Raw genomic sequence first — 17013 nt, 5'->3', positions numbered from 1 at the left:
AAGATATCCCAGCTCCTTTATGAACCGGTTAAGACGTGTATGTTTTTACACCTCAAGCCTTACTCCTGTCTAATCGCAATTAACACCAAAGGCCCATTCACTCCAGCGCGCTTGTGGCCATTTATTTATACCAGGAGAAATGTGTGCAACTCGTTGCTGCCCTCAGACAGCCTTGTGTGCTTTTGCTGTGAAACACCTGCATTGATTAGATCAGTAAAGTAATAAAATAACCCAGGCGTTTGAAATTCAAGTACACCTAAGGCCTTCCATATAAACCAGCTTTTATATATATTAAGAGAAAGATTCCTGGTGGTTAATAACCTTTGCAGCTTTAAGAGCTTCTCTAAAAATCACGTTTAAGTACCACATTACCATCCTTCTTGCACTTGGGGGTTTGGTTTCATGTGTTTGAACTAAAAGTGCCACTGAGCTATGGAGACAGTTCTACCTCTTTGGTGTCAGTGTTTTCCAGTCAAAATCTACTCAATTTACAAGAAAGGAGACAAATTTTCAAAGTAAGTCCTCACTAACAGCCTGGGCCTGAGGAATCACACCCAGCCCTTGCTGGCTGATAGATAGTCACTAATATAGGTAGCTCTTCAGACCAAGTCCTGCTCTGCTATTTCTGTATTATTGAAATTCTACCATTAGGAATGCATCAGCCATTCCTTTTCCCACTCTACTACACTGATATAACCTTATACCTCTCAGTGATAATGTTGTGTAGATGTCTGAGAGCTATTTCAAACGCAGTATAGTAACTGGAACTAAGTTACTAGGTTAACTAAGTTAATATGTGTGTTTTATTTACCTGTTTTAGACCTCTCTGCACAATACCATTCAGCTTTCTTGACTGTATTAGTGTGGGTGCCTGATTTCACCAAGGCAGCGTCTTTTCAGCAGCCTTTTTGCACAGTGATAAGATTTCAATATTCTTTGTTCATAAGACGATGCCTGCTGATATTTGGATGATCTACCAGTCAAGTTTAACAGTAGCAGGAGAGGCTACTTCAATCAGCTGTAATGTAACACATTACACACGTGTTATTCCTGGAGGAAGGACCCTTCTCCTGGTACACCAGACATGCAGATGAGCAGCAGTGAATATCATGCTTTAGAAACACTTAAGCGTCTGCTGGCTCGTTCTCAGGAGCGAAGGAGAAGGCATATACTCCAAAAAAGTCTGCTTGCAATCAGAACAAGTTTTTAATTTTGGAAAGGAAGTGTGTTACGGACCGCCTGGCAAGTCCTCACTCTGTGGTGCGCGCTTTCAGCTCAGCTCTGCTGAGAACGTGAGAACCATTAATTCCAGGCAACCATGAAATTCCAATTTTGCTCTGCTACAGACACGCTGCCTTTTGCGCCGGTGTACAGATTTTCCCGGGGAAGAGGTGTGGTCAGAGAGCTGCTGTATCTTGCTGGTATAATCAGCCCTTTGGGGATTATTACCAGCCAGCGCTTGATTACTGGGAAAATGAAGAAGTAGTGTAAATAATTACCTGTTTGGATTTTTAATGCACATGCAGGCTGGGTTTCGTATTTTTCAATTGGACCCTGACTTCACGGAGAATTTTGTGCGAATGAAGGAAACCCAAAAAGTTCGGCCTACGAGGTGTTAGTTTGTGAAGCAACTGTTAAGTCATCACATGGAGACACCGCCCTGGTTGGAGCTCCACTCCTTTGTCCGTAAGATGTACTATAAACTTGGAGGTTACATAAACCCTCACCACGGAAATTTGTGGGATACATAGGATGCAAAGATCAGGCAGCCTGATGTTTTCTTTGGTAGCCCCAGAAAGAGTTCTCTCTTGCTGTGTCCGAAAGGGACCTCTTCAGCCTGTCTCAGGAGAAGCTATGTTTTTCCCATTTGGATTGTGCAGCTGTCAGAAGTGAGTGGCACTTGAAAGGAAAGTCACACCACAGGCTGCATGAGGAAGAAATGGGCAGGCAGGCCCTTTCCCAGTGATTTCAGATAATTCAGGGTATGGAGCCTCTTGGTGTTATTGTCACAACATGCCCACCTTACAGCATTTACTTTGAAACTGAGTGGTTGTTTCTTGTACCTGACATATTAAAATTATTACTTTTGTATACACAAATCACACTTCACCCTTTTCCATACGGAAGAGTATGAGTTGTCAATCAACATAATGTTGATTTATCCCTGCAGTGATATCAGATTGCTTGCAGGAGGGTTAAGATCATTGCTTTTTGCTGAATTCAATTTGAACTGTAGCATAGGCACTAATGATGCTGTAGATACTACAAAGAAGAAGGCAGAAGCACGCACATCTGGTTTCTGTCTCACTGGAGGTTATGCATTACAGTGATTGATGTACAAGGTCCAAATTTTCTGATAAACTAATTATATGATAAAGTAGTTTGTGGGGCTCTTAAATTCCCCCATTGCAATTGTAAGAGAAGCAATAAAAAAAAGTCAATACTTGAAAGGAGTAACATTCTTAAAAGGTCCATAGTTAGTCGATAGGTAACTGGTGATTCAGTCTCCCCCTCCCCAAAATGTGTCTTTACACTCTCATTTTATTCACATAGTATCTTGACCTGTTTTTGAATGAGAAAAAGGTCAAGAAGCTAAGATTTGGACTGCTTCTCACTCAGCTGTCAGGAAATATAAACTAATCCTGATTACAGAAAGGACAATGCTGTTGATGTACTCGGGTTTTGACGCTGGAGGGTTTTTTCTATTAAAAATTTTAATTGGTTGAGGTCAGTTCTTATATCATTACAAGCATTTTATGTTTAATTATATTTATTCATGTTTCCTAGTTACCTATATTTGCTATTTTTTCACATTAAAGGGCTGGAAAGTTCATGGAAATAAACTTTTCCAACTCAACTAATGCTAAAAATTGCAATGGATTATGTACACAACCAGGGGTTGCAGGCATGGTGCATTTATAAGAAGATGACTGGGCTGTGATGCCGCTCTCTGATGATTCAGGGATTGTAGCACACACAAGAGAGCCCCTCATGCTCCACATTAAGATCAGTGGCACTAGAAAACTCTCAGCATCTTTGAGGACCAAACCCAAATTCTGCTCAAATCTGTAAAATCTGTTTTAATCACACAGGCTGTGACTGAGATGACGAGAGAAGGATGGTGGTGACCCCTTCCCCAGCCCACCCCTCGCACCTAGGGGTTGGCCAGGCTCTCCTGGGCATCACTGTTGTGTGGTAATGCCCTGGGGTTGGTGGCACTTGGATCTCACAGCCTCGGGGTCTGCCTTGTGTCCAGCTTGCAAAGAGCTGCCGTGATTCTGGTCTGCAAGCAGCTTGATGGGTTACTGTAATATACCCTGTGCCTCAAATAATACAAGGTACTTGCTCTTAATTTCAAGCTTCATTTCGCTTCCAGTGAACAACATCTGTCAGGAGGCCTTTCAGCCTCATTTTAGCAGGGAAAGTATTATGTGAGACAGCAAAGACAGGAATACAAATCCCAAGATCTTTCATTAGGCATAGTTTGTAGGCTGCATGTGCGCAGGATAAGGCAGGGAAACCTACCCTTCCAATCACAGGCACAGCAACCACAACATTTTTCCTCAAGAAAATACCACCTAATAGCTCAGAATCGTCACCCTGCAGCTACAGCAAAAGTGATCTTAAAACTCCAACAAACAATTAAAATAATTGGTCTCTTCTCATGTCTGCTAGAGGTATGCCAGCTTTCCATCACATGGTGGGATCTGCACCCTGGATCTTGTCCCATGCCTTCTAGTCAGGGATTTTAGCACACCTTATGTGCATGAAGCTGCTCCTCCGACAGCTCTGTGGTAGGTGCAGATTAGCCTTTTGCAAACGAGGAAATACATGTGTCTGTTATACATAAATTTATTAAGCTGCTCATGAACATACTTGTTTGCTGAGCACGCCCCTTCTGGGTTTGTTCCTGGCCACTGCTCATATAGTTGTCTCTACTGGCATCAAGTGTCATGGAAATGGAATACACGTGTCATACGTGACAATTGCCACGTGCATCGAACGATGCGCGCACACCTCCACACCCACACGGAGAAAATCCTCCCCATCCAAGCCTCTAGGCTTCCCTTTTGGGGTTTTGCATGAACTCCATGCACTGCTTGGGCAGTGGGACTCCTAAACTGCCTACGAAATCCCTCTTCCCTGTGCAGAGGGGCTGGGGGAAGCCAGGAGGACAATTCACCCTTTGTCCTGACTGCCTGGTCCCGTGGCCAGTGCTGAGCTGTGCCAGGCTGGCCCCACACTGAGGGGGAGATAGCAGACATAGAGGACAGTGGCACAGGCAAAAAGGTGAGAACCAAGACAAAAATTAAGAAGAGAATGAACACAACCCAGTGGCAACACTGGGTTTATCATTTCCCTGATGCTTTGACACTCACTAAAACTGGCTGTCCATCTCCTGAGTGTCTCTGCCTTACTGCTGTTGTTTTGCAGGCATGTTTAATAACCCAGTACCTGAGCAAAGAGCAAAGTATCTGGGTTGTGCCCGAGAGTATCCAGTGTACTGGGTGTCTGGGGAACGGTGCCTGAGCCCTTCCCCACTCACCCTGACCTTCCTGCTACCAGCCCAGCCACGGTTCCACCGCAGCAGGCAGAAAAGAGGGCACGGAACAGCGACGACAACAAAAATGCAGACTCTGAGGAAGTTGCAGACATGGGAAGGGGAAAAGAAAATCCCCTCTTCTCCAAAAAAGGCTGTGTGTGATTCCTTGGGATGGGGGAAACCCGAGCCGAGTGTGGAAAGATTAGATGGCTGGAGATGCACTCCTGTGACGAATCAGGCCATTGGAGCTCTATGATTAAAGAAGATCAGAAAACTGTTGGTGCACTTGTGGGTGAAAGGTGTTGGGATTGACTCATCTCTCCTTTCCTCTAAGTATTCAGTGGGTTTCAATTAGATGCAATACAGTGGATTATTTTTAATATTTAAAGGGATCGGATTCCAGGGGGTTCATAAACCGAGACAGGCATCTTGTCAGAGTAGGTATACGCCTTACCAAACCCTCTTCAGTGCGTAACTGTGGAGAGTATATTTTGGGTATGTACAGAAACTAAGCAAGCCCCCAGATCGCAGGTCTACAGCCCCGTGAATGCTCTTTTGTAGTTTATTTCTCATTAAGCAACTGAAAATCTCCTCAGACATCAAGCTCAGGCGCTCCATTCGCCAGGTGCGGCAGCTCAGCGATATTGCCCGGAGGGTGATGGGTGATAAGAGATCTAAAGCAAACAGTCAGGGAGGGGAGGTGGAGGATGGCGTTGGGTGCTGGGGGCTGGTAGCTGTTCTGGGGTGCCCACCGCCCACAGGACCCTGCTCTGGCCAGGAGCTGGAGGGAGGGATCCTCCTTGGGTACGCAGAGATCCTCGGGAATGAAAAGCATGTGTAAACATTAAATAGTTCTTCTGGCTCTACTGCCCTGAATGACTTTCATATTAAGGCATTTTACATTGCACTTGGTTCTCTTCATCTTCCCAAAGAGGTTAAGGTGCTTTGGCTCGGTCTCCCTTGAAAGCATAGCCACGTCAATACTTTTAACAAGCTGATGTGTTTAAAGATGAATTCCGGGTATTTTTTTCTTTAAATAGGGTATCAAGCTGTTTCACCTCAGAAACAACCCTGGAGTTCAAAACATTTTCTGTGTTAACCACCTAAAGCATTAAAGAGAGAAGTATTTGAGGAACGGTGGATATTTTTGTTAGTTGCAAACTAAAATTATCAGTGCAGCAGTAAAAATTAAAGAGAGCCCTCAAAATGAAATCCAGACCACGTTATGTTCTCCCCCTCCAGTTACTGTGACTTGTGGCTCAAGAAACAAGGGCTGGATTAGTCACGTTAAAGCAAAAATGTCCCCTGACTAAAATGCTTCATTTGTACGGTGTCTCTTCTGTTTATTGAGCACTTGGGATTGTTAATCTTTCAGTAATTTAATGACTGGAGCCACGTTGTGTGTAAATGTTACTGCATTCCACTTGGGAGATTAATAGGCAGCCACGTGCCTGTCCAGCAGTTTTCACTTGTCCAGATGAAAGGGATGGTCTGGCCAACAAAGAGGGTGCCATCCCTACTTCCCTGTTCCTTTCCCTGCAACAGCCAGCCCCAAGGACTGGGAATTGCACAGGGGGGCCTTTATCCCCCTGCATTGGCCAGGTGGAATTATTGCACTGACGTGCATTGCAGGATTGCTTTAAATAGTAACTGGTACCAGTATAGCTGTGTTTTTGGGTACCCCCTATTAAAATATTTCTTTCCTCCTCACACGTCCAGTACGGGGGTAATTGGATGCACAGCTGGTTCTCTTCTCTGCAGCACGTGACGTGCTCAGACTGTCATTTATAGATGCAGGGAGATGGGAACAAGACACGGGGCGGATGCACGGCTACTCTGGAATTCAAAAATCCTGAAATATTGATCCAGGAAAATCAATACAAATTTTAAGCTACTTTAAAATAACTTTCCTCACGTTCTACGCCGTTTCTCAAACGGGAAAACGTATCGATTTCTCTGCCCCAGCCTGCACAAGGACAGGGTGGCTCTTGAGGTGTGGTGGTGGGGCGGGAGCATCCAGCCGTGGAGACACGGCCACCACCACAAAACCCCATGCCAACATAACCTTAAGCAGGAGGAAAGCAGTCCTGCATTTGACACGCTCAGAGCCCCTCTATTTTTAGGGTTGGATACAACTCAAAGACTACTCAAGTAAAATACACCCCTGGCTTTGGCAAGTCGTTTAGTGGGGCCTTTCTTGGTGGTTCAGGACTCGTGCCATTGGAGTATAAATTCGTAAACAACGTTATCTACATTTATTTTCCGGACACTGTTTATTTTTCGTGTAGTTTATACATCTGAAACGTAAATGCTTACAAGGGAGTGGTAGCTTTAAACACCTCTTTGTATTTCATCAGTTAGCCTGCCTAATCTGCTATAATTTATTGCAACTTGCAGTTGTACTCATGGTGCCTTTACTTATTTGAATATAAACACCACTCAAGTCAGCAGGAATGCAAAGTTTTTTAAATCAGCAGGGAGCTGAGTGCTAGATTTTCAGCAAGGACTTTGCAGCAAGGCATTAAAACCCTTATTTTAGACTTTTGTTACGTTTCTGTTTGATGCTTTACCCTGCTACGTGCTCCGAGCAGAATCATTTTCCCTTCCAGGCATGTATAGCTTCTACCCCTTTGGTTTCTTAATTTGGGTTAGATCCCGTAATATGGAAAATATACTCTGATATTGCACCTAGAGCACATTGATGAGGCCTAAAGAGCTCTTCTGTGATGGGAATTAAGATCAAAAAGGATATGGAATTTAAATATTCAACATTTCTTCTTGGATATGAAACAGAAAAATTGTTTTGATGCAAAAGTCATTGCGACAGAATATGTTACTTAGGCTCTAAGACCATATTAGGATAAAATGGCTTTTTTATATAGGAATTGCACTGAGAGAAACTCCTTCATATGGAAATTATGACATTTTGTCTATTGCTTCTTACTACAAATGTTTAAAGGATCTGTTAAAAATATTCTTCTAAGAAACCGTATCAAGATAAAAGAAAGTAAATAAGAACCAATATAATTTTTCAGTCTTATTTCTGATTAGCTCCTTAATTTAGACCATGTTAACTGCCAGAAAATTGCACCAGCTACCAGAGCTGGGGAAGCATAACTGACAACATAGTTTGTTTTGCAGTTAGGGTTTGCTGTGCTTTTGTCAGGCCCTCGCCCTTGCAGCGAATGAACGTTGTGCTAATTCCACATACTGATGGGCTTAGAGAAACTCAGGAAAAAAGGCTCAGCCTGAGTGCTAATACAAATGAAAGACAAGCGGATGAAAAACACATTCTCACTGTCTGTTTGACAAACTGGTACTAGACCTCCACCTAAATTTAGCCAATTGATTTTTAGCTAACCATTAATCTTTACTAACACCCCACAGAAGGCACGGACTCAGGAAGTCTGTGGACAGCTTCCATCATCAAGGCTTCAGATGAAGCCAGTACATGGCTTTGGTGCTACCCTTGGACAGGCTGATGGACCCACAAGAAAACAATTCGGAAAGGTCCCACCATCTTTTTGTCTTTTCTTCTGGCCTGAAGCATATGCCTTGCATTAGTCTGAATTTACACCCTTTGGCCTAAAAATCCTTTGTCTGGGAAAATCCACACGGAAAATGAATTCTGGACATTCTGAATTAACTTTCTAGGTTTGCCTTTTTAAGGACTTAGTCTTCTTGTCAGATATTTTGGTTTCCTTAGGATTTGAGAGCCAGAAGAATTTTCTTTAGGGAATGCTGCAGAAAAACTTTGATGGGAAAGTAGATGATAAAAATAAGCATTTGGTGCCAAAGGCAGTAGACTGGGGATTAAGAGCCCCTCTGAAGTCGGAGACATTTGGGTCTTTGAAAGAGCTCAAAAAAAAAGAGGTGAGAAAAGCAGTGGGTCTCCTGGGCTCTGACCATGGCTGGGCAGCTGATTCTAGGTGAAGGATTTGGGAAGAGGAAAACAACAGGTGGTGGGCGGAAAAAGCCCGAGAATCAGATCTGCCTGGGGAATAAGTGGTGGATAGAGTGACGGACTGCTGATACAGGAGTGAATGCCACAGAGAAAGAGAGGAGGGGAATCTATGATTAAACTCTTACCTCTTGCACCACCAGGAGCTTTGTGAAAGACTTGTGCACAACAACAAAAATACCCCAAGCCAAACAAAACCCGACCAAATAAACCAACCCAACCAAACAAACAAACCGGTATGGAAAAATCCTACAATGAAATAGTTGTTCCCTTGGAAGAGGGTGAGAGCAAAACGTGTGACAAATGTTAGCCATGTCACTTAGAAAGGTGTTCAGTGATGAATGATGAGTGTGGTGCAAGGACTTAGAATAACTTACTCAATAAACCAAATTTGGTACACAAAAAGAGATTTTTATGGGAAATACTGTAAGATTCACCCCTTCTGTGAATGACTCTGACCGGTAGATACATTATTCTTTATTTGCTCCCTGGTACAACAGATTTTCAGCAATAGAATAAGGGGTTTCACGCTTCAGGGTACAGCAAGAGACATACAGAAGAAAAAGATATTTGAGATGTATCGTCATCCACTGGAAAATTCAACCCCTGGATTTAGCCTCATTTAAAAACTGCTAAGGCTTTTCGTTTTCCTGGTCAATACTTTTTTATCAGCTACCTGTTTACAAAATTCAGCCAAATATCCTCTCAGATGGTTTTTTTAAACTTCTGGCAGATGTGAGTGAACATGTATTTGACAGAGCCAACTAACACCTAAGCAGCTCCCATCTTGTGGCCTCTACTCATGACTCTTGCTGCATCCCATTCTCAGTGGAGTTGGTTGGGTTTCAAAAGGTATTTGCTGTCAGAAATCAGATGCCTTTTTTTTTTAGATTTTTTTCCTTTGGTAACCACCTGTTTCCCTGAAATCCATTAAATCTATTGTCTTTTCATGATATTATTTTGCTTTGAATCTGAATATTTTAGCAAATGTCATTGTCAGACTACTGATGATAGCTTTAGAGAGAAATACTGAAAGCCTCTCTGAACAGTCTGTAAAACAATATAGAACTGAGTTTGTGTTGAAAATACTGGGAAAAAAAAGATAATTTTGAAATGTCAAATATTTTCACAGCTCTGTCTGCCTTGACAATCTGTGGCCTCTTCTGATTCCCCAGGGAAAATCTGAATGGGAGCTAAGTGACAGATACAGAACAACCTGTGGGCCAACCTACAACCTCCTTCTATTGCTGATGTTTCAAGGTAACATGTAAAAGAACAAAGCAAGCTGAATGCATGATCAGGGCTGAAGTCAATACTTTGACATTTCCATAGCTGTACAGGTTTAGTGTCTCTAATATTAGAATAATATGCTGCAAGAGTGAGTACAATAAGCCTTGTCTTAGGCTCCAGCAGTCACCATCGAAACAGCCTCCATCATTCTCTTCCCATTCACAAGTGTTTCTTAAAGACGTATTCTACATATAAAGAAATGCAAACTTTGTGTGGGTTTTGTTTTGGTTTGGTTTGATTTTTTTTAAATTTATGTCTTTTTTTTTTTTTTTACCTTATTCAGTGCTCAGAGGGGAGTTTAGTCACAGCTTTGTTTTACTGATGAACAAACAGAGGTAAAGGAGCTGGAAAGGTGTGCCACACAACACACAAGCTGTACAGGAACCAGGCTTTACACTCTGTGTGTTATCAATGGAACCAGACTCGCTGGTCTTTCCCTCCTGTCTGTCTTTAAAGAAGACACATGTACAAAGACAACCCCCTGGACACTGCCCATGTGCTTCTACTCTTGCCAAACAGATGAGAGAAGGGTTAAACCTGAAGCCTTCCCACTGCCAGGGTCCCTTCCTCCTCAGCATGCCTCTCCCTTTTTTTTTTTAACTGCTTTGACTTGTGTTTTACCATTTGTTATAATAATGGAGTCTAGTGTGAAGCTTGTGGCCCCATAAACTTTAGACATAATTTTAACTGTGTCAGCTTTAAAAAGTCAGTATCTGCCTCATCAAAGGGCAATCATGTCCAATGTGGGTGTCTCTGTCAATTGTGTTTTGAACTGCAGCAATAATCCAACCAAACCATGCAAAGAGCTTTTCTACACCCACATTTCTTAATTATCATCATGAGACTGAGGTAGCTGAGACCAGATCTATAATGTTTTCTGGATGTCAAAATGCCCACACACCTTCTGTAATCCTTGTGCTACCAGCCCCCTTTCATATTGCTTTTAGTTGGTCCATCTAATTATCTACTACCATAACTTTTTACTGCCTTATTCCCAAATCCCACAAAGGCTCTGTTTAAGAAAAAAGAAACAACTGGTCTGATGAGACCTCCTTAACTGCACAATCTATTATAAACATTTTAGTGGATGATAAACTCGTCCTCACCCCTTTCAGAAATGAACCATTATTTTTTTGTACAGTCAGGTAAGACCTAGGGCCTTAAAAGTCTCTGCATGCATTACATCCATAAACAATGCAATTTCTTGGGAGCTTTGGGGTCTACTGTCCATTTGGAGAATAAATAAGTTCATTATTTTCACATGTGCTACAGTCAATAAGGATCTGGAATGGGAAAGTAGCGAAAATGTTATGACTTAATGAACATGTTGCATAATCATTCTTGCCAAATGTCAAAATAAATTGGAGGCCAGAGTGTACAGTTTACGCTTGTTAAATTGGGGTTTTGTGTGCTATTTTGGGAAGGGGAAGGAAAAAAAAAAAAAGAGACAGACCAAACCACGAAAAGGCAGGGGGGAAGAGAAAATATTCACTTGGCCACTTCTGGCAAGACCTTGGTCCGTTACAGTCCCACCACTAATGTTCCCCACGGGAGACCATCCAACAGCCTGGGACCGTGGGGAAACCACTTACCGACAGCAGAGTTGGCTCTGTGGTCATGTCCTGGCCCCAAAGGCTCTCCACTAGCAAAGGAGGGGCAGGGGCCAGCCCCCCGCAGCCCAGTTTATGCCACGGACCAGACCTGGCTAAGCACTGCCTCTCTGAGAGGCCTCAACCTGCGCCAGGGGTGAAAATCAGTCCATCAGCGGCTTCAAAAGACTTTGTCCACCAGGAGACTGTGAGTTTGCACTCTGCCATGGAGTTCAAACGAGAACATGAATAGCATGATTGATGCCAGATTTCACCTTTGCTGTGGGCTGCTGTGAAATGTCAGATCCGTTCCACAGGTAGCCAGCCCATCCATTCCACTTTTGGCACAGAGGTACCGAGAAATGCAGGTTTTGCCCATGTTATGCAAAGTGTTTTCTGTTTGCCCAAGCAATGAGTAGCTTGAAGGCTCTGAGTTTAGAAATATCTACACGGCTGAGGACCTGATCCATTGATCACCAAAGAGTGTCACAGCTATTTTCCCTTTGAGCCTGCCTCAGGAAGAGACCAATTAGGATTACATGGTAAGTAAAAGTATCCCCATACTTACATGGTTAGGAAAATAGGTCTCTCCAACTGCATGCTCAAAAGGCAATCAAAGTAACACTGCTCTTTTTGCAGTTAGGTTTTGACTTACTTATGGTTTTCCCCATTGAGCACATGTCTCAGCAGCACCAAGAGGCCACATGGACTTCTTACTTCCCTTCCTGCTTACTCACTTCTTGCTTCTTACTCCACCTCTACATCTAGTAATGGGAGTGCCACAAAAAGTGCCTGTATTTCTTGCTGCCTGCATGAAATGCGTGGTTACATATATGTGGCTTTCATTTATTTTGTTTCACGACACGGGGAGGGGGGGAAAAATCCTTTTCGTACACCTACATCTACCACAAAGCAACTAAGAATAGAAGCAATATTGAGACAGATGGAAATGTTAATGGTGACAGCTCACAAGCACGAATCACACATTTGTGAAATAATGAAATGGGTGGGCAGTTGTTATATGAACTCCATGTCAGTTGGTATGTTTTCCTGGCTACAATTTTGCAAGAGTATGTCTCAGAGATATTTTCAGTTCACAGGAGAAGCCAGTGCCCTACCCTACACCTTGCTGGCACGTGGGTGTAGGGATTCACCAAAGCTGGGGAGCAGCTTGCATGAGAACCTGCTCATCACGTGCCCTGGGCACTGCAGGATGTCCTCTGATATTTCCCTGTCAGGGCATCTTAGTATTCCTAACAATGTGGTGGGAGAGATGCAGAAAGGAGGTGTAAAACCATTTGGAAACTCATAAGCAAGAGAAACATGGGATATTTGCACTCATTTCAAGATCTCACTTTGAGGCATACAAAAGTAATACCTTATTTCTTTGACATATCATCTTCCCATATCCTCTGGTCCTTATGGCTGGCTGGACTTGCTGACCACAGAATGAAAATGAGGATCACAAAAACCAGTCCTGCATTTGTTCAATCTTTCTTTCTAGTTTCTTCATGCCCCAAAAGCCATCAAATCCATTTTAAGGACCACTTTGACAAGCCTGCTTTTGCTAGCCCTAGTTTCTTAACCCCAGTCTAATGTTAGCTCAAAGGGGAGGGAGCCGTGAAAGTGTCTATCCATATGTATTTTACCTTGTGCTACCTGTCTCTTTCCCAAGGTCTAGGATTTTCCACAATTTTGAGAGGCACTGTTTCTTACAGATGCTGTTTACAGAACTTGACATGACTATTTTTTGCTAGAGGAATGAACTAGTTCTCCTGAAACCGCATGGATGCTCTCTTTGTTTGCGTATCTGATTAAAAAAATTCTAGCAGCTACATCTTCAAGTGCTCAGTGGTGATTTACTACAGTGATTCATGGCAAGACTTACAGCTCCAAGGAAAATCTGTCCCTTGGGATTCATCCACCTTTCCAGAATTTCTCATGGCAGGGCAACCGTATGCCACTGTATTTAGGAAAAACTTCTGGTTACTAAATGGCACACAGTCTGCATTTTCTTAGAGCATTTCTAAGAGCTCAACAGTACTGGTGTGATAAAGAAAAGAAATAAAGGACTTGCTGTAGAAAGCCAAATGTATGCGTCCAGCCACCTCAGATTAATGAAATGCTAGACATTAATCCACCAGCACGTATGCCTGTGAATGGTGGCCACTAAAAATAAATACTGAGAACTTATCAGACGATTTGAAATAGGAAATTGTTTAACAATGCTGAAAATCCAAGAAGTTATCCAAATGGAGAGCTGCTGCTGAGAATGGCAAACTTGCAGAGAGGCAATGTCTGTGTCAAATACCACATTAAAAAAAAAAAAAAATCTCATGCTGGATGCAGACACCTGACAGACATCAAGCCACTGAAGGAAGACAACACTCGTGGTACCAGGTAAAATAAAACTATTAAAAAAGGGGAAAGATAGACTGCCATGTCAAAACTTTGCAGGATGAAGAGATACTCGAAGAAGATCGGACATTTTATGGTGTCATAACCATAAGAGATGAAAGGTGGTGATGAACCACCACCAAACTGGTGACAGCTCTTGGAGAAATAGTAGATACTAAAATCAATAAAGCTACTTGCAGATTAAGGTATGAGTCACCGTGAGCAAATGTGACCAAATATGGCCCAGTGTCATTTGTTAGCAGCTGCCTGTCCCATGCGTCTCTGCAGAGAATGATTAGAATTCAACAGAAACATGGCAACAGAGGCAGAAAGGGAAATATCAGAGTTTTTTGAGAGCTGGTAAGAAACTAATGGGTGCAAACCTAAAATATAGGAAGATACACAAAATTATGCATGGAGTGGAAAATTCATATAAATAGAAGCTCCTTGGCAACCTCCTATATAACAGAACAATTTATTTTGGGAAGTGGATAGATTTTTAGTAGGCCCCATCAACCATTAGTTCACAGTGGATGTATCCAGATATTAGCTCTACCATAGGACCTTTTCTTCCGTGAAAAAAAGGTCAGGGGACATATCATTACGAATTTAATGAAACCAACACTGAAAACTACGAGTGTTTGAGTTTCACCCAGACTGCAAATGACGGATGCTGCTGCGACCTGGCTCTTCTCGGCATCCTCTCTCCTCGCCTTAGAGCTGCCAAGAACTGCCTCATATGGCACCCTGACAGGCATCCCCAGTAAACGCAAGTTCTCCAAGTGAAAATGGAAAAATCCACGGAGGGATCCTGCCCGGCCCCTTTCCCCGGACGGCCTGGGGGCGGGCTGGGGGCGCGGCGCGGAGCCCTGGCGGCAGGCAGCGCATCTCCCGGAGAGAGGAGAGCGGCCGCTTCCCTTTCGTGATTAAAAAAAACCAAAAACAAACCCCAAACCCCCGCCGCCCCAACCAGATACCACCGCAGCAGAGGCGCGCCAGGTGACCGAGTTCCGTGGGAGCCCCGCGCCCCTCCGGTGCCGTCCTGCAGCACCTCCATTTTGGCTGCGCGGTGCCGGGGCCCGGCCCGGCCCCGGGGCCCGGCGCGGCGAGCGGTGCCGTCCGGGGGCCGCTGGCGAGGAGCATCTCCCGGGGGCGCGGGGCGCAGTGGGCGGCGGAGGGGCGGCATCCCCGCCGCCCCCATCCCCGCGGCACCGCGCCCCCGGCTCCGCAGGACGGAGCCTCCCGGGGGGGGAGGCGGTCGCCGTGGCAACCGCGGTGGGGGCTGGGGATGGGGGGAGCACCGGGGGACACCGGCGGGGAGCCGGCCCGGCCCGGCCCGGCCCGCGGTGCCCTGCGCGGCGGCTCCGCCCGGCTGCGCGGTGGGGACGCCGCCGCCTCCCCCGCGGCGGGGCCGGCATCCCGCCTGCCGGGGGGTTCCCTGCTCGGCGGCGCTACGTGCGAGCCGGAGCGGGAGCCCGGCGGGAGGCGGGGGCGGCGGGATCCGCCCTCCTCCCTCCCTGCCTGCCTGCCTGCCTGCCTGCCTGGCTCCCTCCCGCCCGGCGGGGCCCCGGCGCCGCAGCGGGGCCCGCGGGGCGCCGCCGGCTCTGCCGCAGGGAGCGCCCGTCGCCCCCGCGGCCGTGGCCGTGCTGGGGGGCTCGGCCGGCCGCCCCTGTGCTCCGCCGGGGCGGGGAGGAGGGGTGGCTCCCGGCGGCCGGGATTCCCCGGGCGGGGAGGCGCAGGCTGGCTGGAGCGGGGCGGCGGGGGCAGCGCGGCTCCGTGCGGACCCTCCTCCGCGGGAGCGCACTGCCCCCGGCGGCGCGGGGAGCGGGGGGGTGGGCGATGCACAGCCTCTCCGTGCGGAGCCGGGGACCCCCAGAGCCTCTCTACCTGCGAGCACTGCTGCTACCGCCGCTGCTTCGCCAAACTGCTGACTTTCCAGAGCTTATTTTTAGCCCGGAGACTAAATATTATTAGCTACATTTCTACGTAGGAAGAATCGGAAGCGAGCGGAGGGGGGTGGGGAAGGGGGTTGTGGGGGGGAGGCACTAGAGATAGGGAGATGAGCAGAAAGCTTATCCGAATGATCTCCAGTTGGGGGGGCTGCGTTTGGGTTTCAGGCTTGTCAAACACACACACACACGCACGCACGCACTCACATCATTAATTATAGCAAAGTAGATGCGGATATTGGATCATCAGCAATACATGCACGGCTCTCCCTTTCAGCCGTAGGTTGCGTACACAGAGGGGTCAGTTAATCTCCATGTAGGTAAAGATCAGCTGCGTCTCTTTATCTATGTAAGATCAGTCGTGCACAGTGCCAGCTAGAGCTCAGCTGCATCTCTTTAGCTATGCAAAATCAACTTGCATCTTTAGCTAGGAAAAAAAAGAAAAAAAAATCCGTCGCATCTGCTTCTCTAGGTAAAGATCAGTTGCATCTCTGGCCAAAGCATGCACACGCACATAGACGAGATTCCCAGGTTAAATCAGGCACAACTTAACTCAACTCGTAGTGCAATCTCATCCAGCTTCTCCTACCTTTTCTAGTCCTCACACACCGATCAGCCAGCAAGGTAACAAAACTAGGCAAAGAGCAGGCACCCATCCCCGCACCACAGAGAGAGAGAGAGAGAGGCAGGAGTCGGAGGGGGCCGCCGGGGGGGTTCCCCCTCCGCTTACCTTGGTCACAGCTAACACCACGAGCAGTGGCTAGATCGCGGAGATAAATACTGGCATTTCCCAAAGTTGACACCGTCAAACCAACCCCCGGAGCTTGCAAGACTCTTTTTTTTTTTTTTTTTTTTTTTTTTTTTTTCCTTCCCTCCTCTCTTGTTCCTATTCCAGCCCGCACCGCTAGGAATTCAACTTAGCCCAGCTCCAGCGGGGCGAGAGGGCGGCGGGCGGGGAGGGGAGGGGAGGGAGGGGAAGGACCGTGGTGGGGGGTTGGCGGGGAGGGAAGCCGGTACCCGGTGCCCGGCGGCTCCCGAGCCCGCAGGGTCGAGAGGCGATGCGGAGCGGTGCGGGGCCGCCTCCCGCCGGGGCCCGCCGCCGCCGCCGCCGCCGCCGCCGCTGTCCAGGGTGCTGCCGCCACCGCCGCCTCCTCCCGCTCCGCTCCGCTCCGTTCAGCTCCGCTCGGCTCCGCCGCCGCGCCCGCTGCGCGCCCCGGGCCGCCCCGGCCCCCCGCCTGTCACGTGCCGCTCCGCGCCGCTCCGCGCCCCCTTACCGGGGCAGCC

At 46.4% G+C, this 17013-nt stretch overlaps 1 protein-coding gene across 2 annotated transcripts in view; it reads right to left on the bottom strand.

Moving 5' to 3' along the window:
- Positions 1–17013, bottom strand: part of BDNF (brain derived neurotrophic factor) — a 37410-nt gene that overhangs the window by 19752 nt on the left and 645 nt on the right. The window contains exon 1 of one of the 2 annotated variants that reach the window (XM_050335243.1): positions 16460–16590. The exons of the other annotated variant lie outside the window; for it this stretch is intronic. The gene's annotated coding sequence lies outside the window, so the exon portion shown is untranslated. Of the gene's footprint in view, positions 1–16459; positions 16591–17013 lie in introns of those variants that run through there. 2 annotated transcript variants of the gene reach the window in all.

The sequence above is a fragment of the Myiozetetes cayanensis genome, unplaced genomic scaffold, assembly GCF_022539395.1.
Source record: "Myiozetetes cayanensis isolate MyiCay16 unplaced genomic scaffold, myiCay2020 scf6-25, whole genome shotgun sequence".
Taxonomy (NCBI): domain Eukaryota; kingdom Metazoa; phylum Chordata; class Aves; order Passeriformes; family Tyrannidae; genus Myiozetetes; species Myiozetetes cayanensis.
This window is presented reverse-complemented; position numbering and strand designations above follow the sequence as displayed.